Source organism: Pituophis catenifer, unplaced genomic scaffold, assembly GCF_029215685.1.
Source record: "Pituophis catenifer annectens isolate HBS135680 unplaced genomic scaffold, rPitCat1.0.hap2 SCAF_2, whole genome shotgun sequence".
Classification (NCBI taxonomy): domain Eukaryota; kingdom Metazoa; phylum Chordata; class Lepidosauria; order Squamata; family Colubridae; genus Pituophis; species Pituophis catenifer.
The window spans coordinates 74,774,353-74,797,903 of record NW_027256882.1 but is presented as its reverse complement, the minus strand read 5'-3'; the positions used below and the strand labels follow the sequence as shown (position 1 = coordinate 74,797,903).

General features: G+C 39.3%; 1 protein-coding gene across 1 annotated transcript in view; it reads left to right on the top strand.

Annotated features, from left to right (window-relative positions):
• CACNA2D3 (calcium voltage-gated channel auxiliary subunit alpha2delta 3) overlaps positions 1-23,551 on the top strand; it is a 579,692-nt gene that overhangs the window by 243,818 nt on the left and 312,323 nt on the right. The window lies entirely within an intron of this gene.

The window sequence follows — 23,551 nt, the reverse complement described above, 5'->3', positions numbered from 1 at the left end:
AGTGTGTGCATTGCTCTTCCACTTTCTGGTGCTCCACCTCCCATGAGCGCTCCCATTTCGGCATTCAGTGCCAAAAAGGTTCGCCAACACTGGTATAGGGTCTCCTGCTTGAGCAGGGAGTTGGACTAGAAGACTTCCAAGATCCCTTCCAGCTCTATTCTGAATTGGAATGAATGAATGAATGAATGAATACATACATACATACATACATACATACATACATACATTCAGACAAATCTCCCAAATAACAAAACATTTTCCCAAACTGACAAACTAATAAATAAAAGCATTTAAAAATCACAGGAATTCTTGTTCTAACCAGGTGCAGGAAGAAGCAATTTGTCATTGATCTTAATACTATAAAGGTTCAATATTTCTCATCACAGTAACAAAGAAGGAGCCCAGTTTAGTTATTCTAGCAGGGACTGTTGCACTCTAGTCAAGAACTTAAACATATTCTAATGAGTTGAAGATTCCTTCCTTCAAAAGTAAAAGTATGGCTATAGATGTGGTATATATGGTCCAGCATTCTTTTCAGAAATGTTCTTTGAGATGAGATAACATAACCTTTATTGTCAATTTTTCTGTGAACACACTGGCACCCATTAAAAAATGAAATCCTGGTGCCTCGTCTCTCTCTCTCTACACCCATCCACATACATATACATATTCTCTCTCCCTCCCTCCCTCTCTCTGTCTCTGTCTCTCTCTCTCTCTCTCTCTCTCTCCCTCCCTCCCTCCCTCCCTCCCTCTCTCTGTGTATACACACACACACACACACACACACAAATCACAGCCCATTTTGAATACATAGCAGACAAAAAAGTCTTCAGAATTAACAAGGTTGATATTATATGGTATAAAGCTATTACAGAATCTAGTTTTTCTGCTGTGGATACTGTGAAGCCTCCAGCCAGAAGGTAATAAAAAAAAACAACTGGTCATGGAGAGGATGTGTAATCATTAATCATAAAATACAATAAGAAGTGATCATCAGAGATACCAATAGGAGAAGGAAGTAAAAAAGATGAGAAGACGAGGAAGATGAGAAAGATAATAACAATACAGCCTACTACATGGGTAGATATATTTAGGCCTAAGGCAGTGCTGTGGGAATTAGTGTTCAGCAGAGTGATGACACAGGGGGAGAAAACTATCTTTGTATATACTGTAACTGTTTTGGCATGCAATGTCCTATAGCGGCATCCAGAGGGGAGAAGCTGAAATAGTTTATAAAGCTCCTTGGGCAGTTTGAGCTTTCTGAGTTGGCGCAGAAAGAACATTCTTTGTTGTGCTTTTTTGATGATATTTTTTATGTTAGGTGTCCATTTTAGGTCTTGAGATATGATAGAACCTAGAAACTTGATCAACCTACAGTTGATACTGTGTTGTCTAGTATTGTAAGAGGTGGTAGTACAGGAGGGTTTCTCCTAAAATCTACCACCATTTTTCTGAATATTATACATATTTCAGGCTAAACAGGATAGGCTCAACTAAAAACTATGGAGGGCACCTCAGGATTTTGTAACAGTTCTGAGCTGCCAAGATTATATCAAAGCACAGATAGATCCATCAAGTATTTCAAATCAGTGAAACCCAGCTTCCCACTTTCTTCAAATTACCACCTCTCAACGGTGCCATTATCTGCAACCCAGAATTTTTTTTTTCATCAAATGATGAAAACATCCAAAAGATAGCTCAATGTTCATGGTTTTATGGAAAATTTCAGATTGCAATTTCCCACAGCTTTTATTTGCTTTTATTTTATTTGCTTTTATTTCCTGCTAAAAGATTTTGTGGGAGGGAAGTAAGAAAGGAAGGGAGGAAGGGAGGGAGGGAGGGGAAGAGAAAGGAAAGGAAGAAATATGACTGCACTGAACTGGCATGAGCAGATGACTAAAAACCTGAGAATGGAATGGGAAGAATGAGATGCAGGAGCACCAGGAATGATATCAGGGTAAGTCAGCTGACCCCAATAACTGTGTTGTGAAATGATACGATTCAAATAAAGGACCCTTAGAACTGATTCTGACAGTGAAAAATGGGACTTACATTACTTGAGCTAGGGGAGAAAAAAGCCAGATTCCATGATTGTGATCTGGCTTTGTTTGGATTTTCAGGGAGACAAATATGTACACGCTTGATTGCATTTTCAATGGGGAGAAGGGGAGGGAATCCACCAAGTTATCTTTCAGTTTTTTCTACGTTTTCTCACAGTATGAATTAATCACATTTAATAATACTAATTATATACTTTGTGCATACCAAATTCCACTATAAACTGTGGAAAAATATGAAGACATTTCCAGGCCTGGAGCTAGTTTAACAATGAGTCTGTGTATGTGAGTCTGTAATTGCTTGTCATATGTCATAGTTGGATCTAATTATTCTTTGTAGATTTGTTCATTTGCTTTGCTGGTAATTTACACTTCCAGGAAAACTGTTGTGCAATACTGTGACATGAACAGGGTGTGTTTGACTCTGCAAAATTTAACTCAAACCAGTGGTACAAACAAATCTAAAGTCTGTGATTTGCAACAAGGTTTTGATGCTGATCAACTGACCTTTGATTCATGAGATGGCCTAAGGTTCCAACTTGGTAGAAAGCATAAGAAGACCACCAGGCAAATGAGATTCAGTATCTTTTCATTATCCAGACAATTGTTTTATCATTGTAAGATCCAATCTGAGTAGGTCATTGAAATCACCAAGTTTATACTTCCAAGCTTTTTGACTCTTTCTGGAGCTTATCCTCAGGGAACCTCTGTCTCTCCAGAATGTGGAGAGAAGTTCCCTGAGGATGGGCTCCAGCACGAGTCCAAAAGCCTGGAAAAATAGACCCCTGATCTCTGTGACTGACTCAGATTGGATCCGGCAACATTATCCTGAGACATGTATATTTGCTTTCATTTATGTTTTATCATTCTTTGATTCTCCGCTGATAGGTTTGGGTGTGATTGCAATTCTGTGTCTACCCCGGAGCAGTTTTGCTGATGTCGTCTTCTGTAATCATCCATGAATTTATCCCATCTTTATTACTTTTATAAATAACTCAAGGTGGTGAACATACCTAATATTTCTTCCTCATATATTCCATACAATAAGCCTATGAGGTGAATTGGCCTGAGAGAAAGGAACAATATCATCCTGCAAACTGGGGAAGGCTCAGCAAAAACTGTGGGAAGTCCAGCCGGCAGTTATGTGCTATGCAGCAGTCAGGATAGAGTTCAGTGGGCTTTGTACAAATTTTATTAGGAATTTAAGGCAGACCCTAAAAATCCAGTATTCTCCATTCAAGTCAACATGCAGTTCCAGCCTCACTAGTGATGGCAGCATTAAGGCCTTGCACCCACTATCTGCCATTTTAATTTTCACACAATATATCTGCAGCCCTGACCACATATTTCACTGTCTTAAAATGGTGGAGGATCTGATGTGGAACATGTGGGTGCATTACTCATTTGTAGGAAGGTTTCTCTTTGTTCATGCGGTTTTGCTGTTATTAGTACTTGCTTTCACCAAAGGAAGAGGAAATGGCACAAAAGGCTTGGATTTCTGAAAAAATTAATAGTACCAACCTAATGCCACAAGAAGCATCCCTTAGTAGACAGAGTGATGTATGTTCTTGCTGCTGCTGAGTTCATTAAGCCCATTTTTGCTATTGCCAAGCAGTTTAGATAGAATAGTTTTCAGAAGCACAGGCATTAAGATGCTTCTTTCTAATGGTTAAAACAAACCCAGAAACATACTTTCCAGCTCAGAGAACAGAAAAGCATTTAGTTTCTACAAGACCTAGAGACCTATTGATGGAGAATAAAATAAAGGTGTGAAGATAAATTTAATGTGGTAAGCATTTCTGCCTCTAAGAGATTTACTAATCTCCGTGTAACAAACTGATGTGAAAGATTCCTCAATGGCAAACACACTAGTCATTCTGGCATTTATTGGCCAGCAGCATATACTGAAAGAGCAAGATAAAATGAGAATTAATTTTACTTTCATGTCCCTGTAGACGTGATGCTCAAGGCATTGCTATTAAACTACAAGTTTTGGAGGCTTCATATAAGCTATTGCCTCTCTGAAAATCCTGAAGCAAGTTTTCTTTGTGTCTTTAAAGGCAGGAAAAATAGAAACAAATCCTTGTGGCTTCCATTATGAGGGATAAATATCAAAATTCAGAATGTTTCCATGATAAGAAATGGTTAAAAGTGTCTTTTTTATCAAGGCATACAAGATAATGAAGACATAATCAACAGGAAACTGAATTGAAAGCAGAAGGAATGGCATTGCTGATTAGGAGAGGAGTGGTAGTGTCAAAGAACAGCACATTTTATTGGAACGATTGCATCAAGGCAATGAAGAAAGACAGGAAGATTCATTTTATAGATCAGTGCCAGGACTCATTTAAATGTGTGTGTGTGTGTGTGTGTGTGTGTGAGTGTGTGTATGTGTATCTATGTATGCATGTATATGTATGTACCTATTTTTTGGACTATAAGACGCACTGGAGTATAAGATGCAGCTTAGTTTTTGGACAGGAAAATAAGAAAAAAACTGATTGGGGGTGGATCGGCCTCCCGGAATACCCCAATTAGCTGTTTCCAGAGGTGAACTTTAGGAACAGGTTCGTTGGTTGTGAGCTCTGCGCCTTGCCTTTTTTTCAGCCTCTCAAACGGAGGTTTCAGAGCCTTTTTTCATTTCAGAGGGTGGGCGGGGCTACGCACCCAGATTTTCACCCTCTTTTTGGGAGTAAAAAGATGTGTCTTATACTCCAAAAAATATGGTATCTGTGTATATATATGTATATATATGTACATATCTATGTGTGTGTGTGTGTATGCAAGTTTTGGTGTATTCGGGTCTTTTCCTGTGTAAGATTAAGAGTATCTTGGCGATGTTTTGACAAGGTCTCACTCGTCATCTTCAGGCTGATGTCCTCAGCTTCATGCCTGTGCAAGGAAAGTGTGATCGGAGCTGCCGTCTCTCCATAAACACTGGTGGGGAGGTGTGGGGTGCTGGCCCTGTTGCTGTGAGTGGGTTGGTTGCCTGTGTTGCTACATCCTGATTAGTTGATGGCGTTGATGTTTGCAGACTAATCAGGATGCATCAACTAATCAGTTTGCATCAACTAATCAGGAACCATAATTCATGCTTTGTATGCAAAATACAAAATAGCAGCCAGACAGAACTCAGAAACAGTCTGTCTGACACACTGGAGAGGCTTTGCTAACTATAGACAGGAATATGCAGTATTGGTATGCCTGGGTCTCTGGATTTTGTGGAAGAGGCCCATTGACACCATGTTATGCTCCCTTGCTATATATAATACTGGGTTAGATCAGTAATTTTTGAGGTTGGCAACTTTAAGAATTGTGAACTTCCAGAATTCCAAGTTTGAATAACACTAGGTTAGATAGACAGAATTTCTTTGTCTATATACATCACATCTTGGCAATTCTATTCTATGTACAAAAAAGTAGGGAAAAACAACCAAAAGAAGTAGAGAGTTTTATATATGGGGTGGAAAATGAGTTCTTCCAGGTGGATTTTGTTATAAAGAGCTTTAAATAACCTAAACTCTTAAAGCTAATGATGGAAAACAAAGTAGTTGTGCTTTCTGAAGTAAAGCAAGGAAGAATGATACAAAAAATATTTCACATAGTCTGGAAAACAAGAGAAGAGATAGTAAAGTCATCTTATTACTGTTTATGAAAATGGTATTAAGTTGGCAATAATGACCAAGAGGATATTATGTTTTTCACATATTGATTCATCTTAGAGTGATGAAAGCTAAACTTTTTCTAATAATTGATAGGGTTCATTTAAAAAAAGTGATTTGCTTATATTAGATATTTCTTTAAAGGGCTCAATAGCTCTCAGTAAAGACTGGTGAAAGTGCACATGTTTCTACTTCTTATTAAAATATATAGGATATTTTCTTCTTTCTTTTTATAATGTCCTGGGAGCAATTAGAAAGCGCAAGAGCAAGGTATAAGTTGGAAGCTATTTGCCAAGATATAACACACAGGTACGCACACATGCACAACCAAAACATAGCTTTTGGATTTCACATTTGGATGTAGAAGTCTTTCCCCACTTTTTGTATGATTTTCCTCTCTTTGCTTTTTTGCCTCCAGTTTGGCTCAGAGAGTTTGTGCATTAGATATAAAGCAGTTTCTTTTTAGACACTCTTTGTCATCACCAATCTAACTCCCCAATACGTGGATAAATGTGGACTCCATTTTTCTTTATCTTATACACTTAGGAACAGTTCCAAATCTTTTGCATTTCATATTATTGCCAATTCTAAAGCCATATTTTCCCCAAATCCAGTTTGAAGATTTTAACATAATTGCTCCTCATTTCCTGAGGTTATGCTAGTGCCAAATTCTTCCCATGTCAGTATCTATATAGTGTAGATGCATCCATATACATACACATTCCTTCAGACTCATCCACTCAGATAAAGTCCCATGGAAATTGGAAATAAGGAGTATACAGATGTGGAATATAGAGTTCTCTCAAGTGTTCTGGAAAGAGAATTAGAGCAGCTTTGTTTGACACATGAGCCTAGTTTGTTCAATTAGTCTGAACAGAATCAAGAAAGGTCACTCTCTTCTCGGCAGTAAGAGCAGAAAAATTAACACAATGTCAAAAATTTTGCTGAATCATTCAATTAACATTTGGTGTATTCAGTCTGACCACCATTTCTTGGCTGTACAAATAGAAGTAATCCTTAGGATTACTTTTTTTCTACACAGATTTCCAGTTTGCAAATGTGAATATTCGTATTTATACATCGGTATTTCCAAATTTACTTTTTGTTCTTTCTCTGGTTTTTCCTCCTCCCTTATTATCTTTTCTTTTTTAACTGTTAATAAGTTTCCAGGAGGGGTCAATGGAGAATGGCAAAAAAAAAAATGGTCAAAATGGGGGCTGTGATGGTTTAACTGAAACTTTGATTGTGTTTTATATGAACTGCATGTAAAAATTGGTAGAGCTTCGATTGCACCATGATGGCCACTGACTTGTGTCGACCCTGAAGATGCATAAGTGTAGCCATATTTTATTGTAGTCTTTGTATGTTTTTTTTTTTTTAAATAGCTTTTAGGTTTGTAAGTAAATATATTTAACAATATTTCAGGCTCGCCACTTTCTAACTATTGAAAGAGGTGTTGTAAAGATAAAGGGGGATAGTTGTGTCTAGGTGGCATTCCTTTCCGGTGGGAACAGAGAAGATTTATTTTATTTATTTATTTATTATATTTCTATACCGCCTTTCTCCCGTAGGACTCAAGGCGGTGTACAGTCAAGAAAAATATAGACATACAAACATCATAAAATTGCTAATTAAAATTATTACTTAGTTTGGTCAATTAAATAAAACCCAGAATTAGATAACATTTAAAAAATCATTCACATGTTCGTATGTTTAGCCCCGCCTGTTGGAACATCAGGGTCTTGAGGGCACGGCGGAAAGCATGGAGATCAGGGATATTCCGTATCTCCGGGGGCAGTTCATTCCAAAGGGTTGGAGCGCCCACAGAGAAGGCCCTCCCCCTGGGAGTCGCCAGTCAACATAATTTGACTGACGGTACCCTGAGTAGTCCCTCCCTGTGAGAACGAACTGGTCGGTGGGAGGCTATTGGTGGCAAAAGACGGTCTTGTAGGTACCCAGGTCCTAAGCCATGGAGCGCTTTAAAGGTGATAACTAACACCTTGAATCGCACCCGGAAGACCACCGGGAGCCAGTGCAGCTCGCGTAGGAGAGGTGTTACATGGGCGTAACGAGCTGCGCCCATAATCACCCGCGCGGCTACGTTCTGGACCAGTTGGAGCCTCCGGGTGCTTTTATTTATTTATTTATTTTATTTATTAGATTTTTATACCGCCCCCTCTCCCGAAGGACTCGGGGCGGTGAACAGCCAAAATTCAAAAACATACAATATAAGCATTAAAAATACGTTTAAAACAGAATTAAATCCAAAATGGCTCCCCAATTTAAAACGCCTTACCCATGCCTCTATAAATAAGATGAATTTAAAATTTAAAAATTTAAAATTTCCACATTTAAAAAGGGGAAGATTTAGGCCAGGCCAGCTTGATAAAATAGAAAAGTCTTAAGCGCGCGGCGGAAGGTGCGCAGATCTGGGATCCTACGTATCTCCGGGGGGAGCTCGTTCCAAATCGTAGGTGCCCCCACAGAAAAGGCTCTCCCCCTAGGGGCCGACAGCCAACATTGTTTGGCCAACGGCACCCGGAGGAGCCCCTCTCTATGGGAGCATACTGGCTGGTGGGAGGCTATTGGTGGTAGCAGGTGGTCCCGTAAATAACCAGGTCCTAAGCCATGGAGCGCTTTAAAGGTGATAACCAAAACCTTGAAGCGTACTCGGAAGACCACCGGGAGCCAGTGCAGCTCGCGCAGGAGAGGTGTTACATGGGAACTCCATGTCGCTCCCATCACCACCCGCGTGGCCGCACTCTGCGCCAGTTGGAGCCTCCGAGTGCACCTCAAGGGGAGCCCCATGTAGAGAGCGTTGCAGTAGTCCAGACGAGAAGTAACGAGGGCATGAGTGACTGTGTGTAGGGAGTCCCGATCTAGATAGGGACGCAACTGGCGGATCAGGCGAACCTGATAAAAAATCCTCCCGGACACGGCCGTCACATGCTCTTCTAACGACAGCCGTGAATCCAGGAGGACACCCAAGTTGCGAGCCCTATCCGTGGGGACCAATTATTTGCCCCCAATAGTCAGCAATGGCACTAGCTGACTATATCGGGATGTCGGAAACCACAGCCACTCGGTCTTGGATGGGTTGAGCCTGAGCCTGTTCCTCCCCATCCAGATCCGTACGGCCTCCAGGCACTGGGACATCACTTCAAGGGCATCGTTGGGGTGGTCCGGGGAGCCCCATGTAGAGAGCATTACAGTACTCCATACGGGAGGTAACTAGGGCATGAGTGACCGTGCGCAAGGCGTCCCGATCCAGAAAGGGACGCAACTGGCGGATCAGGCGAACCTGATAAAAGGCACCCCTGGCCACGGCCGTCAAATGATCTTCTAAAGATAACCGTGAATCCAGGAGGACACCCAAGTTGCGGGCCCTCTCTGTGGGGAGTAAGATCTCATCCCCTATTGTCAGTGATGGTACCAGCTGACTATACCGGGACGCTGGAAGCCACAGCCACTCGGTCTTGGAGGGGTTGAGTCTGTCCCAGGCGACCACCAGGTCCTCAGTCGAGTTGTGAGCCAGAGTCTCAGGAAATGGCCCAAGCTCTATCAGGAACCTTTTGGGGTCCATCAGGCGCCTGGGACGGAACCATTTGGTTGGTTCCGTCTCCCTGCGGTGGGTGGAAGTGACTTGAAAGTCCATGTGAAGGAGAGAATGATCAGACCATGACAAGGGCTTGATGTCTATATCCCCTATTCTTAGATCATTCAGCCACTGATCAGAGACAAAAATCAAGTCCAGAGTGTGATTCCCCAAGTGGGTGGGGCCTTGAACTACCTGGGTCAGGTCCATGGCCGTCATGGAAGCCATGAACTCCCGAGCCGTCTCCGACATCTCACCAGCGGATGGCAGGTTAAAATCCCCCATAACAATAAGTCTGGGGGTTTCCACCGCCACCCCGGCTATAATGTCGAGCAGCTCAGGCAGGACCGCTGTTACGTGGCAGGGAGCCAGGTACGCAATCAGTAGGCCCATCTGAATCCCCTGACCCCATTTCACTCACATCTGGCTATCTGAGGAACAGTGGCCTCCCTCGGGCAAAGACTTTCTCTAATGATTGCTGCCACTCCCCCACCCCTTCCCTGAGTCATTGGCTGATGGAATGCACGGAAACCTGGTGGGCACATTTCCACAAGGGGAACTCCTCCCTCCTGGCCTAACCAGGTCTCCGTAATCCCTGCCAGGTCAGCACCCTGCTCTGAAATAAGATCATGAATGAGGGGGGCTTTATTTACCACTGACCTGGCATTACATAACATCAGCCGTAAACCCAGGGTCTGAGACTCTGAACAACCCGGGAAACGAGCAGTGCTTTGGGGGTCGGAGTGGGCAATCGTTCGTAAACAACGAGTGCGCACTCCCGAAACATAATATGGCCCCCTGCAGCCATCATATCTGCCCCTCCCACTTACTATATTAATGCCCATCGCTTCATCCCCCTTCATCCTTGTCAGATTTCTGTCCCCATCCTCCCCACCATGATTATCAGACCCATTACCCCTTTCAGTGGATTTATGGATCCCCCCAGATCCATTCCCACAATCCCTCCCAGAACCCCTTAAAATAGAACTTAAAGATTTATCTAAAAACCCCCAAAGCCGTCAGTTTTTTGCAAACCACCCATCCTCAAGGGCGGCCCTTGATAACTGAGAGGGCCAGGCATGCGAGAGGGGGGAATCTCGCAGTGCAAGGAGCTCCGCAGTTGAATACATCAAAGATAGGAGCGAGTTGAAGGAGATGAAGGATCATTTTCTTCTAAGAGTGTTAGAGATGGTTAAGACAGGTAATTTAAAATAAGGGAGGAAATAGATGTAAAAGGGAGACCAGTATGTTACAAATGTCAATACATCGGAACATCATCACCCTCTCATGACGATGGGAAGTCTTGTGGTTGTTGTAAGTCCATCCAAAGGAGGTGGGGATAGAGGTCTCAAAGGGACGTCCTCTCACAGCGACCAAACCATTTGAAACAAACAAAGAGAAGGTGGTCTATCTCCCCATAATCCAAGACTCTCGATGTCTGTATCTCCTCCAGTCTTGATACCAGCGATGGCCGAGGATTAGATCAAAAAAAGTAAGGCAGAGCCACTGGACAAAGTATTTAGGGTAATCAGGGTAATCTTGAGGAATAGGTGGTAAATAAAGCTGCAGATCGATCTAAGATTGCAAGTTAACGCTGAGTGGTCGTAATAGATCTAGATCTGATAAAGGAGAGAGGGACAGTTGAGGGGGGAGAGTAAATCATCATCTCCTGTTTGTAATCCTCAGTCCCTATCTATCATCTTGCTCAGGCTACTTAGTTCAATTAGTTTAATAAGTCCTCAGAGTTTCAAGAAAGAGGAGTGCAACAGATCCCTAGAGGTTGAAGGGATCCTAACATTTATAGCCTTTGCAGCATTGCCCTCTCCTCTATTAACAACGAGGGCTTCCTTGCAGCCCCCTGGTGTTGCCGTCGCCGTCGCTGCCATTAGCGCCATTCCCCTCGCCATTGTGGTAACCCCCCTTGCCATAGACATTATCGCCGCCGTGTTGCTACATGCAGCGCCTATTAGCCCAGGCATCATTATCAACACCCTATCCGGAGTCGCTGTTGCCACCGTCTCGCCAACCATTTCATCAGCTGTATTAGACTCAGTGGTTGACCCGGTCATGACAGCCAGGCTTTGATGTTGACATTCTCCCCACTGCCCTCAGTCTTTTTACTGACAAACAGCTGATCTTCGGGCTCGGCTCGGGTTTTATCCTTGGGCTCCATCCACAGCTCTATTGAGCTGAAAATACCTCAGCTTGCTGGGAGGGGGGTCTGTGGATGGTTAATTGACCCCCACACTCTTGAAAATGTCGAAACATCTCCCTCCTAGCCTTGGAGTTTCAGCTCTGAGCTGCCATTTTGTTTTGCAACTGTCAACGGAGTTTTCAAGATGCCTACAGCTGGACAAAGGTGGAGTTTGGAGTCACTGGACTGTTGGACTGAGGATTGATTGGAGATTGTGACTCGGGGCGGGAAGTTTCTTACTATTGCTTTTATTGAATGTAATTCCAGATCCTGCCCAGAGTTGGAATTACACCAAGCCCTTGCCAATTTAATGTGTACCTAATAAATAGACTTTGGAAAGAAGATGGATTCCTTGGGCCTTATTTTTAGGGACATGTTACTTGGAACTTGATTTTTTTGACACTCTATGGTCACTCCTTTTACATAACTCTTCATTTAAAAAATTGAGGAGAGGGAGGAAGAAAAGCAGCTCAAGCAGAAGTATTCCTCTTCCCTTGCCTCAATTCCATGTCTTCTACTCTAGTGCCAATGTGTATGGATGTTCTCAAGATGTTGCCATCACATCTTCCTGGAAAGAGGGACTGAAAGCCAGCTAGTTCCTCTGTTTCTATAAACAGGATTTCTCAATCTAATTTTGCCCTCACTTGCTTTACAGAACAGATTCTGACTTCTTTAGTATTTTTTAAAAAAATATTTCTGGTCATTCTTTGCCTTGTTAGGTTCTGTTGTAAGCAAACTTTTGTTTATATTGCTGTTGTATCACCAACTTGATTAATCTAATACTAGGTTTTTGTAACCTCTTTGCCAAGTTTAGTTGTGTGAGTTGTTAATCTATATTGTTGCTGCCCCCTGCTTCTGTTTTCATAATTACTAGCATCTAGCAGAAGTTGTTTAGAAAGATGAAAGACTGTCATTTCTAGAGTTGCTACTAAAATGCATCTAAAATAAGGACTGAGATGAATTTTGATCTTGTTCTCAAGTGACATTTCACAAAAAGTCCAAGATAGCACCCTAATTTGAACAGCATGCTTTGGTTGTTCATTGTCAATTAGCATGTTGGCACAGTAAAGGCTGCTAAGAGTTGTAGCAGAAGTTTACTTTGAGGACTGGAGCACAAAATGACCTGAATGTTCAATTTAATTGATGCCTTGACTTGACTCCAATTTTTATAATAAGATCTTCTTGAGCATTTGCTTGGCTCTTGTATTATTTCCACATTGCTAGAACACATTTGAGAGTGACCTGCCAAGCTGAACAAAACAAAATTTTGCATTCTTTGTTAATAAAATATAAAACCTGCTTTAAATACCTATATAGATTTAAATTTCTGAAAAGTGTATTTGGCCACTAGGTGTGAATCTTCATTGCAACTATTATATCTGTGGAGCCCTTGGAGATGATAGCATCCCATCTGCATCCAGTATCATAAAGAAGGAAATTAGAAAAAGGGTTTGACTGTGGGTAAGGGTTAACCAAAGTGTCATAAAACCAGAGGAGAATGGGGAATGAGGGCAATCTGGCTATAACATCTGTCACTCCAATAAATGCCATCGTTGATGTAACTGATCTGCCTGGCTATCCCTTTCTTCCCTTGGTGCTGTGTGTAATTCCTCTGAAGTGCCAAACTCAGTGGAAGAGGGTGACTATCTCAGACAGAAGGTGTGTACTTCCACATTTACTAGAACCATCAAACAATCTCAAAGGGCAAAAATATGAAAACCTGGCTATTGCAGGTTGGAAAGAAAGATTCTTCAGTTCAGTATCATGGTTTTATCGCTAGATCAGTTGCAAATTAAATTTATCCAGGTTTTAATCTCAAATGAAAGAAATGACATCCATATCGCAATAGCAATAGCACTTAGACTTATATACTGCTTCACGGTGCTTTACAGCCCACTCTGAGCAGTTTACAGAGTCAGCATATTGCCCCCAACAATCTGGGTCCTCATTTTAGTTCCTCTAACCCCCACAGCTCCAACCTTAAACTGTCTACTGTGGACCTCACCGTATTCCTAAGAGGTCCGTAAAGGGGGCGTGCATAAGTGCACCATTGTGCCTACCGTCCCTGTTCTACTGTCCCCATTTAGTATTCTCTCTAAGTGGCCAATAGATGATGTGCAAAAATGGTGGTTAGCTAGACTTTGTCTTAATTAACTCACTATAAATGAAGGTTGGAAATTCCTGTATCCAGACTGTACCAAAGTTAAAGATACTTTTTCTAAATTTGGTGTAATTGTTGCTTGTTCATGTCCATGTTTATACCTGTTTTCTAGTACATGTTCGACAAATTAAATAAATAAATAGACAGACAGACAGACAGACAGACAGACAGACAGACAGACAGTGGTGAGATTCTGCCGGTTCTAGGCGGTTCGGCTGAACGTTTGTTAAATTGCTGGCTCGCCCTGCCCCTTGCCCCGCCCCTCCGCACCACTATTTATTGCCAATAAATAGTGTTGGGGTGGGCGAGCCAGCAATTTAACAAACGATTCGGTGGTTTTTTTTATAATTTTATTGGCCTCGCAGCTGCTGCAGGGCTTCAAAGGGCTGATCAGTGTTAAAAGAAAACAAATGAGTAGACCAGTGCCTGCAAAAATAAATGGGTAGACCCAGTGGTGGGATTCTACTTCGGTAGAACCGGTTGTTAAGTAGTTAAGTAGTTAAGCCAGTGGTTGCCAAAGTGGGTGGTACTGCCCCCAGGGGTGGTGGATGCCTTAGGAGGGCGGTAAGAGGCAAGGGGGGTGGCAGGGGGGTGGTAAGAGGCAAGGGGGTGGCAGGGGGGTGCTAGAGGCAAAAGGGGGTGATGGGGGGCTAAATGGCAAGGAGGGTGGCCCCCACCCTTTGGCCTGTGCCTCGCAGCAGTTACCTCCTTGCAAGCAAACAGCAAGAAAAAACAGCCCCTTTCAGCTTCAGCATAGGTTAATTAGCACAAGTTGATTAGATCGGCCTCCCGACACTCAGCTGATTTGCTCTCAGCTGATTTGCGCAGGGCTCTGTTACTAGCTGCAAAGAGTGCTGGAGCAGATTTTTTTTCCCCTAGCTATGCTGAAAAAACAAAACTGAAAGTAAAGCAGTTCAATATGCTGCAACGTGACAAAATGAGGCAGAGATAGATTTCTTTTTCTTTTTCCTCACCAAAAAAGGTAGGTGCAAACAATGGGAAATTTAGGGCAAAAGGGGAGAGTTCAAGATTTTAAAACACAAAAGAAAAAAAAGCTCTATTTAACTAGGGAATTGTAATAATTGAGATACTATTAATTGTATATTGTGTTGAAAGCAGAAATGGTTAAGTTGTGGTTTGGAGGAATATATGGAGGAAATTATTTGGTTTATTATTATTGGTAAATATAATTAATTGATTTGTAAGAAATTGGATTGCATGGAAATAATTGGAATATTCATGATTATATTGATTAATATATAAAAAAGATAGTTATATAACTAATTGATTTATATTAAAATGTTGAATTTGTATTAAACAACTGTAATATTACATAATTAACCAATGTGAGGATGGATATAAAAATAGATGACAATGGGAAGGGGTATAATATAGAATAGAAGGGAAAAATTGAATTTGATTAAGATTAGAGATGAGGATGAAGGGTAATATTGGTTTTTTTAAAAAAATAGATGAGGAATAAATATGGCAAAAAGGAAATACAGAAATTGTAAATATAATTGAAATGACTAAACTCTGTTTAAATTTGTGAACAGGCAAAATATTCTGTTCAAAGAAAATACATTGTATGTTTGTATGTGTGTTTCTAATTATTGCTATTTATTCATATTTGTTCTCTTTTATTCTTTAAAGTTTAACAATTCATTCTTTATCTTAATATCTTTATATTTGTTTGGGGTTGGCTTTCTTCCCTTTCATCTTTTTTATTGTACAGCAATCTGTCTCCTCAAACCTACCACCTCTCTCTTTTCTTTCCTTCTTACTTTCTCTTCCCCTCCTCTTCCCCTCCTCCCTACTTCCTCTTCCTTTCTCCTTCTCCTCCTCTCTTCCTCCCTCTCTTACCCTCACTCCTACTCTAATTTCCCTTCCCTTCCTTCCCTCTCTCTCCTTCCTTCTTCCATCTCTCCTGTCCTTCCTTCATCCCTCTCTACTGCTGTATCCTTTTGTGCATATGGACTACTCAGAGGGCTGAAAAAGTTATTTTTGACTGGTCCTCACACTTTTGACAAGTCAAAATTGAATCCCACCACTGCATACAGACAGACAGACAGACAGATATAAATTTTACTCACTTCGGAAGGATGGAAGGCTGAGTCAACCTTGAGCCTGGTGAGATTCGATCTGCCAAACTGCTGGCAGCCGGTGATCAGCAGAAGTAGCCTGCAATACTGCACTCTAACCACTGCGCCACCACGGCTCTTATCACTTTTCATATCATGGAAACCTGACTCAGAGAAGGGAAAGTTCATCCTCTCCAGCTCTGTCCTTTGGTGGAAAGACAGAATGTAATTTCCAGAAATATCTAGGTGTATTGTTCTGTCCCCGGTCCAGCAAGATTGAAGATTCTTTTGGATTTCAGAGCAATATCTATACTAGTATGAAAAGGTAGGCCTTTCTTCCAAGAGTTCATAAGAAAATAGCAAAATAATTCAATACAATTTACCCCAAGCTATAATGTAAGAGAAAATTGGTACAGAATGCTTTAAGGATAGTACATAATTGCAAAAATAGATAACATGTGTAATAAAAATGCTGTAAATGTTGTGATGTATAAAAAATACCATACATGAGAAGCATTTCATGGGGGTTTCTGAACAGCATATATAGGTTCCGAACTATCATTACTCATACCTGTCTTCAATGATCTTATATCACTGGATTTTATCAATGATAATAATGATGAGTTATATACATACATATATATTTATTTAGTTGACAGTATGTAGCTATCCATCTCACATTTGTGACTCTGGGTGGCTTACAATTAAAACAAACAGTACCAAAAAAATCCAAACACAAAGCAGCCATACAAACAATAGAAACATTAAAAACACATAAACACTTAGAAGCCATATAATACAATCACTGGATAGCATAGGCACTCAAGAACAGTACAGCTATTTTATGGGCTCAGCATCACTCTGATCCCCAGGTCAGATGGTGGAGCCAAGTCTTCAGGCCCTTCCAAAAAGCCAGCAAGATCTTGGAATGTGTTGCCTGCTCCTGCCAGAAATGAAACCTTTGAGGTTCAAGGTTATGGTTTCCTGCCAAGGATAAGATCATCACACTTAAGGAGCATTGTTTGCAACAGGTGGTGAGATTATTTCACAATTAAGGAACATCTGCTTCTCTTGGTTTTGGAATGAAGATGAGAGAGATCATCTTATTCTATGCAGAGATCCCACAAAGGATAGGGCAAAACAATGTATGACCCAACTATAACTTTTCAGTGATTAAAAAATGCTTTCCTAATTCCATATTACATACTCAACCATTACATGGAAATGTAAAATCCTGTATGATATGTGCTTAAGAAAAGGAGGTATGTACCACTGTCCAATTCTGTCTCACAAATCTAGTAAAATCTTCAGAATTACACATTGTAAGTAAGTGGTCAGATGAAGGGATGGATGAATATAGATAAATAAATAAGCAGACATAATATATCAAATAGATATAATGAATAGATAATCTCTATGTTTATCAATGTTGCAAAATCCCCCAAATCTAATCTTGCACAGTTACCATCATAGTCTATATTATTGGCTAGGATCACTGAAATCTGGTCTACTCTTCAGTATCTTCCTTGTGCTTGTTAATGAACATGGTAGTGTCATTCAACATTATTTATATCATAACTGTCTGATGCTAGCAGAGTATGAAGATACTCCAGCCAAGACTTCTTAAATTATAGGGCTTAGCCTGTTATACTCTTGGTTACTATATAGAAGCTTTGTCTCGTGGGAAGCTGGATAAGGTATTGAAACCTATTTCTTGGTGATGGGATAAGAATTAAATCTAATGAGTTGTTGAATAAAGATACATATAACGACTCATATGCTTTATAGTGAGGACATTTGGAGTAGTAATTGTACAGTATAAGAATGCCAAATCCAGTCTAAACATCTGGCTGACTGTACAATGAACCATAATCATCATCATCATCATCATCATCATCATCATCATCATCATCATCATCATTATCTAAAATAAAAATCTCTCCCACAACCTTCCAAAACATAGATCCCTAGTGATTTGTTCCCCTTACACTTGTTTTCTGGAAACTGCTATATGGAAGCTTGCCAAATAATTGAATATAAGTTTGAGTGCATGAATTGTAAACAAATGACATGATTTGTGAGCTCTACTTGCATGTATATTGAAGAAGATTGATTGATATGGTTGATCGATCGATCATATAAGAGAAGGACCTCTGTGGGGAAGAAATTAACAGGATTTGCTTAAATATAGAAGGGTAGGGTAATCACCAAAAACGTCTTTTCTCTATGCAGAAATATAAAATCTGGGTTTTTGAATGGTATCATGAATGTGGCTAAGTGCAAAGAAATTGGAATAACTGCAGGCATTTTATGGTATTATCAAGGGAGGACATTATGGCAGTACGGTAAGACATCCATCTGGAAGACTTCATTGAGAGAAGTGTTGTAGGATAGGAGAAACTACACCAGGCAGGATTGGATTTTTCCCCCCTGTCATATTGAAGATGGATTGGACTTAAATCACCTCAATAGATAAAATAATGCATTGCTTTCCAAAATAATACCGGTATAAACAAATGATTATGTGAATCGTTTGGAGTTCTTTTCTATAATTCCAACAACTCAGTTTATAAAACTTCTTAACAAAAGACAGAAAAAAGATTGCTTTCAATGTAAGGCAATCACTATTTATGGAACTTTGCTAATTACAGGTAGTCCTCGATTTACAACAGTTCGCTTAGTGACCATTTGAAGTCACAACGACACTGAAAAAACAACTTATGACCATTTTTCACACTTACGACCATTGCAGCATTGCCATGATTTACATTGGGATGCTTGACAACTGATTCACATTTATGATGGTTGCAGTGTCCTGTGATCATCTTTTGTGAACTGCAGTGATTCACTTAACAAATGTGGTGAGAAAAGTCACAAAATGGAGCAAAACTCACTTAACAAATTTCTCACTTAGCAATATAAATGTTGGGTTCAATTGTGGTCGTTAGTTGAGAACTACCTGCACTTTGCTGTAACTACCTTGAGATACTTTATTACAAAGCAAGCTCCAGAAATTCTTTTAATCTGTACATTTTACAAACCTCCGTTTCCATTTATCTTTCACAGTTCTTCCCCTCCTCAAATTGAAAAAAATTCTAGATAGCCTTTTCCACAACTCCAGCAGCAACTCAGATTATAACTCAGGTTCAATTTATATAGTGCTAAATACCAATGATGACATATTTTGAGTAGGTCCCTCCCTCCAAATTTGAAACTAGTAGATTGCTAAAAGCATATTTTCCCCCAAATCCACTGCCAAATCCATAAGAAAAATAAGATCCTTACGTATTTCTCATGTTTCTTGAAAATGTCTATAATTTTAATGTTTTCAGAGACTGAGTGTTGGGGTGGGATGTACTAAATATTCAGACTGAAACTGTCTCTGATCATCTATATCCCAAGCCTATGGATGGTGTGCCTTGTTTTGCTAGTGACTGGAACTATGCCATTTATTAGCATGGCATTTATCAGAGATTTTAATCTTCATAATTAAGTACTAGGCTTTTTTATTAGAAATATTTAATGGTTTTGTGTTGTTCTTGTATAATGCTTTTAGTCCGTAAGCCATGCTGTTGTGAGCAATAACTATCTAATAATCAGCAAACTTGAATTAAAAAAAAGTCTGAAATCATTCTTTCATTTGTAGATGTTCTGGGTTGCTTTGTTTTATTTTGCCAGTGATAAGAACATTCTTGTGTTTGAGTTGGCTGAGGGTGCTATTTCATTTGATGACATTCTATACCGAAAGGCCATCTAGTTCAGTATAAAGATAAAAGACTGTGAAAAGAGGGATCAGAAATCTTGAAATTGCCTATAACAGAAGCTGAGTAGCAACACTGGTCTCCTGCCCAAAAGGATTCCAAATCTGAAATAGAGGAACAGAATGGACAGAATTTAAAGGATAGGGAATTTTTCTCCAAGCATTTTCATGTATACATTTAGTTTATAAGATGCAAAATGTATGTATGCAGATCTGCATTGGTTTTTCCTGAGATGATACATATGTATCATCATCATAAGGGCCTTGGTAGTACAAGGGTTTAAGGCACCCTGTTATTAAGCTGCTTAAGACCAGCTGCCTGCAATTACTGCAGGGTTCGAATCTCGCCAAGGCTCAAGGTTGACTCAGCCTTCCATCCTTTCTAAGGTAGGTGAAATGAGGACCCAGTTTGTGGGGGCAATAAGCTGACTTTGTATAAATATACAAAAGAATGAAGGCTATTGCTGAGCACATTGTAAGCCGCCCTGAGTCTTCGGAGAAGGGCGGCATATAAATCAAAATTTAAATTTTTTTTTAAAAAAATATGTTGTTCGTTGATGGTAAAATACAAATGTGCTGATGGATATGCAGCCAAAGCAGCACTAAGAAATGGCTTTCAAACCTTTTTTCTTGGCATGATTGTGTATTGCTTGTCATGTGAGTTGCTTATTTGTAGACAGTAAATAAAACAGCTGTATTTCATCACTTATGTTGTTTTTAGAGTAAATCTTCCTGCCTTGAGCTAGACTACAGCTTTGATTTCAAATAAATGAAAATGTCACACAAATCTGTATTGGATAATAAATGCTATTAATCTGTCCGGGGAAAAAATTCTTCATTTAAGAAGTTATATGATCTGATATATTCTTAAATGTTGGCTGTCTAATCGTTCTAAATATATTTAGATATATTTAGAATGGCTCTTTGCTATTACAATACTAGCATATTGTTTCATAAATATTTCAGATTATTTTATCAAGTGGGGAACATGCACATTCTTTGCAACAAAAATATTACTCTGTCAACTTTTCTTGTAAAAAATATTGTAAAAGTTAATTGATTTCTGGCTGTGAATTGATGCTAGTGCTGTTACATCTCTTGCATCTTTATTTTTATTTTGACAAACGAAATTTAATTCCCACCTTTCAAAATAAACTAATAACCAAACTAAATTAATAATTTTTTTAAGGAAGGTAGGATTCTGTTCCATGGGGATTTCTCATGTTTCTGAGAACAGTGTTTTTCAAAGTTGCCAACTTAAGTTGTGTACACTTCAACTCCCAGAATTCCTCAGCCAATGTGAAGTCCACAAAACATAAAGTTGTCAACTTTGAAAAACACTGTTCTAGAAGAAGTCATTTTTGCTAGTTAAAATATATTCCTTGAAGACATGGTTTCAAATGATACTAGATGTTCTTGAGCTGGTGACACAGAGCACTGTGGTATTCATGATGTCATAGAAATCCCAGTATGTTTAAGGAATCTTTCATTGTAGTTGATAGTTGTAGATTTTCCTTTAATATTTAGACTGAATTCTAAACAAATGCAGGCCCAATTATAACCTTTGCACCCTCCCAAGTTTGAAACATGGGTGGTGGAATTTGCTGATTTGCACTATCATCATTATTGCATTCCTTTTCCAAATGCATTATGTTTCATACACTTAAATCTGAACATCTAAAGCAAGAGGTCTGCTAGATTCCAATAGTCTTCCCAAATAATGTAGTTTATTTATTTAATCAGAACATTTATGAGCAATCCAACTCAAAAAAGTAACTCTGAGCAGTGTATAAATCATTAAACAAAAATATAAAAGAAAAATATCACATACCACTATGCAAACTAAAGCCATTAAATGAAGATAGGGATTGAAATCACTTTATTTCACCAACTGGAAACTCTGCGCTTCTTGGTACCACCTGATCTGACACAACTGCTTTAAAAAATTGCAGATACTTTATTTGGATTCTCACATACTTTGAAACATCTTTTCCAAATTATTTCTGTAATGCTGCATAGCCTCTGCTGTATGACATTGCAATGTTTTTACCCAGGTTAATATCATAACATACTGCATTATGAAAAAAAGATTTATATGATATACTGCTTTATGGATTTCTTTGAATGAATTCTATATGAATACACTACATAAAAGCTAATTGTTATTTTTTCAGTTACTACAACTTATTCCAGATTTTCTTATTGTTATTCTTTTAGATGTGTAAATTGATCTCGTCTTATGGCCATGTCATAGTGAGCCCCCAAAGTTATCCTAGTAGGATTGCCTTAATATAAATATTAGGTTTATATGTTTATTAACCTAATACATTTTGGATGTGACATATCGTGCTGTCTTTAGAATCACCTTATTAAGGTTGTATTAAAGGTTGACCTCTATTGACAAGATTAAATTGAAGTCATTTTCTCTTAGAGCTTAGTGGTTTGAGTGTTCGTTGTCAGCAAATAAACCTTTAGCACTTTCTTCCAGAGCATTATCTCAAATGTAGTTTTGGTGTGCTGGATGGATTTGTTTTTCATGATTTTCAACCATTTTTATTTTTTAATTTTCCTTCTACCACCTTTCAACTGTCACACATAATCTGTTTCCTAGAAATCAATTGCAGATGTTCACAACATGCTGTAGAGCCAAGCTTCTTCTGCTTAAATGGAAAGCTTTCCATAACCTCTCCCCTCAGACATCCTTTTCAGCGTTATTCTAGAAGTTTTAGTGAACCCAGGTTGTGGTCTGCCTGATTAAGCTCTTTCCAAAATGGAACAGACAGATTTTCACCTGAAACTCCCTCTAAAAACATATAACACAGGGTCTGGTATATTAGCTTCCCTTAGTATAGCTTTTCCTTTCCTACTTACATACTGTCCTCCTTTCTCACAATAAGTAATGAAGTGTGTGTGTGAAAGAGAAAGAAGGAATTAAACTGTATGAACCCTCCATGTGAGATCTTTATGTTATCCTTGCTTTAGCTCAGAACCTATGTTCCCATTGCATGGTTTGCTTAAAACACTAAGGGCAGATGTGTATGTGTATGTCTCTTTGGCCTGTCACTGGAATGGACCGTTAAAGGCTTTTTGTGTTCAGGAACAGGTCCCCTTGTGATCATCAGAAGTCACAAATGGTGATCACATGACCATGAGATGCTGCAACATCATAATTAATAATAAAATCATAATAAAAATAAAAATCATAATAAAAAAAGGGAAGGCACTGTTTGAATTCAATTTTGCACAAGTCTTCTACTGGTCAGTTGGAAGATAAATGTTTGACTGATGATTTTCCCTGCTTTTCCCTTAGCATTTTAAAGCCATAAAAATGAAGTTGATTGAAGATTGGTTTTAACCTGATTTGTGAAGGATTGGAAGATGGAAAACAAATTTTAAGAAATGTTGCATCTGAATGTTCTATGAGTGAAAGATCAAAAGGCAACTATGTCAGACTGCATAGGAATAGATAACAAAAAACATGAATGGGGCTTTGCAATATGCAAATATATGGATTGAAGAGGGAAGAAGATCAAGAAAGTGATAATGTAGTTCTGTGTTATCTTCCTTATATAGGAAGATAACTTCTTTATATAGAGTTCTGCTTATACTAAATTGCCTGCGTTAAAAGTTATACTCAGTGCATCAGCATCTACCATCCGACAAAGAAGGCTTGTCTAGAAAGCTAGACAGATTTATCATCCAGCATCTGAATATTTACAGCACAACTGCTTTAATAAAGATAAGGTGATAATGAATGAATACAGGAAGGCTTTATCTAGGAAAGATAATGGATCAATACCAACTTGAGTGCAAGAAATGTTATGCAGACCACTCCTGGAATTTGTTCTCTTTACAGCAAAATGTACTTTAGATTTCAAAGGACTGCTATATAATAAGGACAAATCAATCAGCAGTCATCTGTGAATGAAATAAATGAAAGAATTGGGATATGTATATATAAACTGATTATACCAATGTATTACATCTAAAATATCGTACTAAGATTTATTAACAGAATAAGGTCTTTCGGCTCAGTAGGAT